Source organism: Oncorhynchus masou, unplaced genomic scaffold, assembly GCF_036934945.1.
Source record: "Oncorhynchus masou masou isolate Uvic2021 unplaced genomic scaffold, UVic_Omas_1.1 unplaced_scaffold_4372, whole genome shotgun sequence".
Lineage (NCBI taxonomy): Eukaryota > Metazoa > Chordata > Actinopteri > Salmoniformes > Salmonidae > Oncorhynchus > Oncorhynchus masou.
This window is the reverse complement of record NW_027010764.1, coordinates 1-9,443: the sequence shown is the minus strand read 5'-3', so window position 1 is coordinate 9,443 and position 9,443 is coordinate 1. Positions and strand designations below refer to the sequence as shown.

The following is a 9,443-nucleotide window of genomic DNA, read 5'->3' as shown; positions in this document are numbered from 1 at the left end:
GCAACAGAATGGTGTGGGCTTACCCCAGCAACAGAATGGTGTGGGCTTACCCCAGCAACAGAATGGTGTGGGCTTACCCCAGCAACAGAATGGTGTGGGCTTACCCCAGCAACAGAATGGTGTGGGCTTACCCCAGCAACAGAATGGTGTGGGCTTACCCCAGCAACAGAATGGTGTGGGCTTACCCCAGCAACAGAATGGTGTGGGCTTACCCCAGCAACAGAATGGTGTGGGTTTACCCTAGCAACAGAATGGTGTGGGCTTACCCCAGCAACAGAATGGTGTGGGCTTACCCCAGCAACAGAATGATGTGGGCTTAGATTTTCACTGGACAGCTACTTTAAGACCCATTGACTCTGCTTGTCTAGTAGACAGAAGAATTGTCTTTCTCGCTCTACCTGTTTCTCTCTGTCACCAGTCGGGGGCCAGACCCCCCCCCCACACACAAAAAAACCTTTAAGAGATTCAAGGAAAGACCACCCACAGCAGCAGGTCACACCTCAGTGTAGTTACGTTGACTCCCAACAAAACATGAGACAGAAATGACATTGAGAAGAAATGCATGAATTCCTTGGCCCTGGTATTTCACAGGACTGTGTGTAGGAGTCTGCTATGGTAATAATCACAATAGAATCACCAAGTACATTGACATGAACCAGGAAGTTGACCTGGTGAACAACAGTAAACAGAATGTCCAGACAGGATATGTAGATGAAGAATTGTCTCATAATCCACATAGTATGAGTAGATGGGATTGTGACATGTGTTGATGAAGTCTTTTACGACTGATTGCATTTGTCTTGTTTTGTGTTAATGTACGTGGTGTTTTAGTTATGTTTTATCGAGATGGTATTCATTATTAAGCCTTTATTTGGGCATTTAAGCCTGGATATACAGTGTACTTAGGGTCTATAGGATCTGGTCAAAAGTAGTGGACTATATGGGACACAGCCTCACTGATTCTGTCAAAAGTAATGGACTATATGGGACACAGCCTCACTGATTCTGTCAAAAGTAGTGGACTATATGGGACACAGCCTCACTGATTCTGTCAAAAGTAATGGACTATATGGGACACAGCCTCACTGATTCTGTCAAAAGTAGTGGACTATATGGGACACAGCCTCACTGATTATGTCAAAAGTAGTGGACTATATGGGACACAGCCTCACTGATTCTGTCAAAAGTAATGGACTATATGGGACACAGCCTCACTGATTCTGTCAAAAGTAGTGGACTATATGGGACACAGCCTCACTGATTCTGTCAAAAGATGTCAAACCAAGGCTTGAGAGGCTGTGCCAAAGCCTGTATCATTCATTACAGAACATATCTGTCCACCCTACTCTGTTTGCAATGTATTGGTCTATAGACTCACCACTGTTCAGTGTTACTAATGTGTTGAAACTGTGCTTCAATAAATGTTTTGGACTTGTACCACAGCTGCCTTCTCTTACATCACAGATCAGCCTTACATACACATCTCACACTCCGTCTACCCACAGATGCACAGAATCCCAGAGATGGTGTGAAACTTCTAGAGAAGTAGAGCTCTCTGCATCTAACCAGGAAATGGACGTTGACACAGGAAACTGGTGGTCATGTTTTCACATGGTGCATCTCTGAGGGAAGCCAGTATCAGATATGATTGGTTTCCAACCGTCTTAAGAGGCGAGCTGCACAGACTAGTGGCGAAATGAGAACAGAGTAGTGGAACGTAGGGAAAGTAGTTCAGACGAGTCCCTTTTCATTTACTAGGAAAGGAAGGGACTGACAGCTATTTGTCTGGTTTTAGAGTGGCGAAAGAGATTCTGTTTCCAGGAAACCCAGATCACAGTTATGACACCGCAGTGGTGGGTTGGATATTGGAATGAATGAAGTGGTACGGAGTGATGCACTCTGGACCGTCACTGGCTTTAGCAATCATGGCATGTTTTCTGCAGAGATACTTCTGTGAAAGTCGCTGGGACAAGGAAGAAGGTACTTATCTTTATTATCAAACAATTGTATAAAACAACATTTCTAGATTTGACCAGGTAGATATTCCATGTGCATATAGACTTATCATATGCCGTCAGTATTAATTGCGTTATACATAGATCTGTGTGGAGTGAGAGATGTCTTTCTTGTGTGACACGTGTAGGTTTGAAGCCAGGCTCAGAGACGTACGGCTACAAAGCTTTCTCTGGGGAGGGGTTTGTCATGCAATGTACCAAACCACAGTCCGCGGTCTCTGTGAGCGCCTCTACAACATCACAGCCAGCTCTGAGGAAGCTGATTGGTCCAAGGCCGAAGGGGAAACCAACAGAGACAGAGATGACGGGGCCGTGACAAGACGGGGGAACGCGCTCTGGTTCTCTACCGTTACTGCAAAGGACTCTGGGAAGTACACATGCCACACAGGGTAGGTAGTCTGTTGACGGTCTTTGGGTAGGCCCCTTCTCTTTCCACAGGGTAGGTCACCTGTATTGACTGTTTAGGGTAGGCCCCTCTCTCTGTTTCCACAGGGTAGGTAATCTGTATTGACTCTGTTAGGGTAGATCCCTCTCTGTTTCCACCAAGGGTAGGTCAGCCTGTATTGACTCTGTTAGGAGTGAGGCCTCTCTCTCTGTTTCCACAGGGTAGGTCAGCCTGTATTGACTCTGTTAGGGTAGGCCCCTCTCTCTGTTTCCACAGGGTAGGTCACCTGTATTGACTCTGTTAGGGTAGGCCCCTCTCTGTTTCCACAGGGTAGGTAGTCTGTATTGACTCTGTTTGGGTAGGCCCTCTCTCTGTTTCCACAGGGTAGGTAGTCTGTATTGACTCTGTTTGGGTAGGCCCCTCTCTGTTTCACAGGGTAGGTAGTCTGTATTGACTCTGTTAGGGTAGGCCCCTCTCTTTCACAGGGTTGGTAGTCTGTATTGACTCTGTTTGGGTAGGCCCCTCTCTGTTTTCACGGGGTAGGTAGTCTGTATTGACTCTGTTTGGGTAGATCCCTCTCTCTGTTTCACAGGGTAGGTAGTCTGTATTGACTCTGTTAGGGTAGGCCCCTCTCTGTTTCCACAGGGTAGGTAGTCTGTATTGACTCTGTTTGGGTAGGCCCCTCTCTCTGTTTTCAAGGGGTAGGTAGTCTGTATTGACTCTGTTTGGGTAGATCCCTCTCTCTGTTTCACAGGGTTGGTAGTCTGTATTGACTCTGTTTGGGTAGGCCCCTCTCTCTGTTTTCACGGGGTAGGTAGTCTGTATTGACTCTGTTTGGGTAGGCCCCTCTCTCTGTTTCACAGGGTAGGTAGTCTGTATTGACTCTGTTTGGGTAGGCCCCTCTCTTTGTTTCACAGGGTAGGTAGTCTGTATTGACTCTGTTTGGATAGGCCCCTCTCTCTGTTTCCTGCCTTTTGATCAGGAAGTGAGAGAAGCTTTGGTGGAATGGACGGATGAAGTGAAGTAGTGTAACTCTCCAAAACATGCCACGTCATTACATGAATTCTCTTCAGGACCAAAACGCCTTCACAAAGACAGTACAAATTTGGTTCTTACTTTGAACAGTTTGCCTGGGTTTGATTTTGAAAAACAGTTTGCCTGTATTTGACCTTTCCAAGACACAATGTGTGAATGTGTGTTGTTTTTATCACAGTGGTATGGTGATCCACGTCTATGTGGAGGTGCTGGAGAGGGCCAGCCTGGGGTGCAGGGACACAGAGGAGAACAGAGTCACTCTGGTTCTGGGCAAAGGTGGCAGGATCCCATGCCCTGGGATCAAATGTCAGACACAGAGGTCAGAGGTCACATGGTACAAGGTGATTATTCCAGCAGATTTTTGGATGGATGAATGGATGGATGGTTGGGTGGATGGATGGATGGTTGAATGAATGGATGGTTGAATGGATGGGTGGGTGGGTGGGTGGGTGGGTGGGTGGGTGGGTGGGTGGGTGGGTAGGTGGGTGGATGGATGGGTGGGTGGGTGGTGGTGGATGGGTGGGTGGGTGGTGGGTGGGTAGGTGGGTGGGTGGGTAGATGGGTAGGTGGGTAGGTGGGTAGGTGGGTAGGTGGGTGGTTGGTTGGGTAGGTGGGTAGATGGGTAGGTGGGTGGTTGGTTGGGTAGATGGGTAGATGGGTAGGTGGGTGGTTGGTTGGGTGATGGTGTGGTAGGTGGGTGGGTGGTTGGTTGGGTGGGGTCGGGTAGGTGGGTAGGTGGGTGGGTGGGTGGGTGGGTGTGTAGGTAGGTGGGTGGTTGGTTGGGTAGGTGGGTGGTTGGTTGGGTAGGTGGGTAGGTGGGTGGTTGGTTGGGTGGGTGTGTAGGTGGGTGGGTGGTTGGTTGGGTGGGTAGATGGGTAGGTGGGTAGGTGTGAAGGTGGGTGGTTGGTTGGGTGGGTGTGTAGGTAGGTAGATGGGTAGGTGGGTGGTTGGTTGGGTGGGTGTGTAGGTAGGTAGATGGGTAGGTGGGTGGTTGGTTGGGTGGGTGTGTAGGTGGGTGGGGTGGGTGGTGTAGGTGGGTGGTTGGTTGGGTGTGTGGGTTGGTTGGGTGGGTGTGTAGGTGGGTGGGTGGGTAGGTGGGTGTGTAGGTGGGTGGTTGGTTGGGTGGGTGTGTAGGTGGGTGGTAGTGGGTGGGTGGGTGGTGTGGTTGGGTGGGTGTGTAGGTGGGTGGGTGGTTGGTTGGGTAGGTGGGTAGATGGGTAGGTGTGTAGGTGGGTGGTTGGTTGGGTGGGTGTGTAGGTGGGTGGTTGGGTGGGTGGGTGGTTGGTTGGGTGGGTGTGTAGGTAGGTAGATGGGTAGGTGGGTGGTTGGTTAGGTGGGTGCGTAGGTGGGTGGTTGGTTGGGTGGGTGTGTAGGTGGGTGGTTGGGTGGGTGGGTGTGTAGGGTGGGTGGTTGGGTGGGTGGGTGTGTAGGTGGGTGGTTGGTTGGGTGGGTGTGTAGGTGGGTGGTTGGTTGGGTGGGTGTGTAGGTGGGTGGTTGGTTGGGTGGGTGTGTAGGTGGGTGGTTGGTTGGGTGGGTGTGTAGGTGGGTGGTTGGGTGGGTGGGTGGGTGGGTGGGTGGGTGGGTGGTGTGGGTGGGTGGTTGGGTGGGTGGGTGGGTGTGTAGGTGGGTGGTTGGGTGGGTAGGTGGTTGGTTGGGTGGGTGTGTAGGTGGGTGTGTAGGTGGTTGGGTGGGTAGGGTGGGTGGTTGGGTGGGTGTGTAGGTGGGTGGGTGGGTGGGTGTGTGTGGGTGGGTGGGTGGGTGTGTAGGTGGGTGGTTGGGTGGGTGGGTGGGTGGTTGGGTGGGTGTGTAGGTGGGTGGTTGGGTGGGTGGGTGTGTAGGTTGGGTGGTTGGGTGGGTGGGTGGGTAGGTGGGTGGGTGTGTAGGTGGGTGGTTGGGTGGGTGTGTGTGTAGGTGGGTGGGTGGGTGGGTGTGTAGGTGGGTGGGTGGGTGGGTGGGTGGGTGTGTAGGTGGGTGGTTGGGTGGGTGGGTAGGTGGGTGGTTGGGTGGGTGTGTAGGTGGGTGGGTGGGTGGGTGTGTAGGTGGGTGGGTGTGTAGGTGGGTGGTTGGGTGGGTGGGTGTGTAGGTGGGTGGTTGGGTAGGTGGGTGTGTAGATGGGTGGTATATTGATAGACGGCAGGTTTTACCTGATGTTTGTTTCTCTTCAGAATGTAATGATGGTATCATTCCACTGCATCTAAGACTTTACACAAACTCCTAACCTTTAGTAAACACAAGTACAAGCCTTACACACCCATGTGCCCGGTTACACACCTACTCACCTGTGACAGGTCAACACGTGTATGGAATAAATAGACGAACGTACAAAGAAATGAACAAACGACTGAAACAGGCAAACAAGTGAATAATGGCTTTACATCATGGGTTTCTCTGCAGGACGCCAGGCCTGTGTGTGAGCTACAGGATAAGAGGACTATCTCTGTGGAAGACAGTTATACTCTTCTGCTGGGTACTGTCTATGTGATTGATGCTACAGTGTATTTCTGTGACTACACCTACGAAGACAACGGGATCCCCTGGACAGTCAGGAGATCTGTTAACGTCTCGGTCATACGTAAGTACGGGAGGACTGTCGCTGCAGGCTCTGCCTCCCAACACACACCACACAAGAGCGCTCAGATGAACGCACACCACACAAGCACGATCACATGCACGCACTTACGAATCGCACACACACCTCACATGCTCGCTCACATGCACGCACACATACTGTACACACACATTCTCGTAAATGTCACTTTTACCTCCACAGCCGCTGACACCAAAGACCCTCCACAGATTACTTATCCCCATGGCAACGAGGAGGGCGTGGAGCTGGGTGAGTGCAGAGCCTGAGGTTGAATGATTGATTTGATGATGGCAGGTGTATAGAGTATGATCATTGTGTTTCACCAGTTTATGGCTTAGTCCTAAATGGCAACTTATTCCCTATATAGTGCACTACTTTAGACCAGAGACTTATGGGGTAGTGCACTACTTTAGACCAGAGACTTATGGGGTAGTGCACTACTTTAGACCAGAGACTTATGGGGTAGTGCACTACTTTAGACCAGAGACCTATGGGGTAGTGCACTACTTTAGACCAGAGACCTATGTGGTAGTGCACTACTTTAGACCAGAGACCTATGGGGTAGTGCACTACTTTAGACCAGAGCCCTATGGGGTAGTGCACTACTTTAGACCAGAGACTTATGGGGTAGTGCACTACTTTAGACCAGAGACTTATGGGGTAGTGCACTACTTTAGACCAGAGACCTATGGGGTAGTGCACTACTTTAGACCAGAGACCTATGGGGTAGTGCACTACTTTAGACCAGAGACTTATGGGGTAGTGCACTACTTTAGACCAGAGACTTATGGGGTAGTGCACTACTTTAGACCAGAGACCTATGGGGTAGTGCACTACTTTAGACCAGAGACCTATGGGGTAGTGCACTACTTTAGACCAGAGACCTATGTGGGTAGTACACTACTTTAGACCAAAGCCCTATGAGGTAGTGCACTATATAGGTAATGGGGATGCAACCTAGTCCTTATATCAACCCTCTATTCCCCAGGGAGCCTCATAATCTGAGCTGTCAGGTGCATTTTGGGTTCCAGAGGACCTTTGACCCAGTGGTCCAGTGGTGGATCAGTTCCCGTAGCAACCATGAAGGCATGATGAAACTGATGGAGATGGAAGCACAGTGAGTTGGATCTAATTTTTGTTGTTGATGCTTGTCATGTATTATTGTATATTAAGCATTAACATTAATGAATGAATGATTCATTCATTAAACCTTTTTCAGTCAGGCACCTACCTATCATTAAAATAACAATGTGTATCACTGTAGGCTATGCCTACGTCCCAAAATGGCACCCTAGTCCCTACACAGTGCACAGTGTACTTTATAGGGAACAGGATGCCATTTGGGCAACAACCAAATCAAATTCAAATTTATTTATATAGCCCTTCCTACATAAGCTGATATCTCAAAGTGCTGTACAGAAACCCAGCCTAAAACCCCAAACAGCAAGCAATACAGGTGTAGAAGCACGGTGGCTAGGGAAAAACACCCTAGGAAGGCCAGAACCTAGGAAGAAACCTAGAGAGGAACCAGGCTATGAGGGGTGGCCAGTCCTCTTCTGGCTGTGCCGGGTGGAGATTATAACAGAACATGGCCAAGATGTTCAAATGTTCATAAATGACCAGCATGGTCAAATAATAATAATCACATTAGTTGTCAAGGGTGCAACAGGTCAGCACCTCAGGAGTAAATGTCAGTTGGCTTTTCATAGTCGACCAGAGGGTCACCTTCTGTTTCCTCTCCAGGCAGGTGTGGGAAAGGAGTATTGAAGAGTTTGAGTTCACGGTCACCAGGACAGCTCAAATCCCGGAGGTGACCCAGCTACACCTCGACTCCACCTTCACCTGTCTGGCCCAGAACTCTGTAGGCAACAGCAGCGCCACCATCAGGCTGACAAGGAAATCTGCAGGTACCAGAAGAATACTGATGGGGTGCATCTCAATCATCTCTCCTTTCTCCCCAAGTGTGCACTTGTTCACTTCCCTTCATGGATTTTGAATGAAATGACTGTTTTATGACAACTCCTTCTGGCACCTGCCTGGTCCAATCCAATGCTTTTCAATTTGTTGGGAGTAATGAACAAGTTCACACATCTAGAGGAAGTAGAGATGATTGGAACGCAGCCCTAGTCTCTCATTACATCTGATTTGGTTCTGGGTACCAAGGTTAGCCTACCACGAGTCAGATCCATTTTTCAGAGAACACTAGCAATGTATCTTTTTACTTAATAACCATATCTTGTCATACTGTTATCTGAGACAACAACGCTCCGATGTGTTATAATTAAACAATAATGCCCGAGGGGGTGAGGGTATGTGGCCAATATACCACGGCTATGGGCTGTTCTTAAACACGACGCAATGTGGAGTGCCTGGACACAGCCTTTAGCCGTGGTATATTGGCAGTATATCACAAACCCCCAGGTGCCTTATTGATATTATAAACTGGTTACCAACGTAGTTAGAGCAGTAAAAATACATGTTTTGTCATCTCTGTGGTATACGGCTGTCAGCCAATCAGCATTCAGGACTGGAACCACCCAGTTTATAATGTGTATTTTGTAATATTGTTTCAGTTTCCCGTGTGCTGGTGATAGTGTGTCCGGTGGTGTCTCTGCTGTTTGTAGCTGGGATTGGCATTACAGTGCACGTCTACTGGCTAGAGATCTCTATTCTCTACAGAATCTACGTCCCATACAAACAGACCACCACAGGTCAGAAACACATCTCACTCACTCACTCACTCACCACTCACTCACTCACTCACTCACTCACTCACTCACTCACTCACTCACTCACTCACTCACTCACTCAGACAGACAGACAGACAGACAGACAGACAGACAGACAGACAGACAGACAGACAGACAGACAGACAGACAGACAGACAAGATAAGATATGAGGAAAACAAATCACAGGATATCTTAATTTTGGGTTTTCTCCTCCCACTCTTACCAAGTATCTATTGGTTGTTATATGGTGTCCATCTCCTCCACTCCCAATCTTACACACACATGAAAACACACACTGCCAGATAAAAGCTATCTAGCATCTAGGCAAACCTCAAATCTAGCCATCAGGAAATGACTGTTTCAACTTGACTAGTTACAACCTCAAACCACACAGAAAGATGGCTGGGTGTTCTGGAAAAAAGCCAGTTGTTGTCAGTTCTTTGAAATTACGTCATAACTGTCCTAACTGGGGCGGCAGGGTAGCCTAGTGGTTAGAGCGTTGGACTAGTAACCGGAAGGTTGCAAGTTCAAACCCCCGAGCTGACAAGGTACAAATCTGTTGTTCTACCCCCGAACAGGCACTTAACCCACTGTTCCTGGGCCGTCATTGAAAATAAGAATTTGTTCTGAACTGACTTGCCTAGTTAAATAAAGGTACAATAAAATAAAAACTGTCATCACTGTCCTAACA

General features: G+C 48.9%; 1 pseudogene; it reads left to right on the top strand.

The window, feature by feature from the left end:
• The first annotated feature begins 1,866 nt into the window (after positions 1 to 1,866).
• Positions 1,867 to 9,406, top strand: LOC135535044 (interleukin-18 receptor accessory protein-like; annotated as a pseudogene).
• Positions 9,407 to 9,443: the final 37 nt, after the last annotated feature.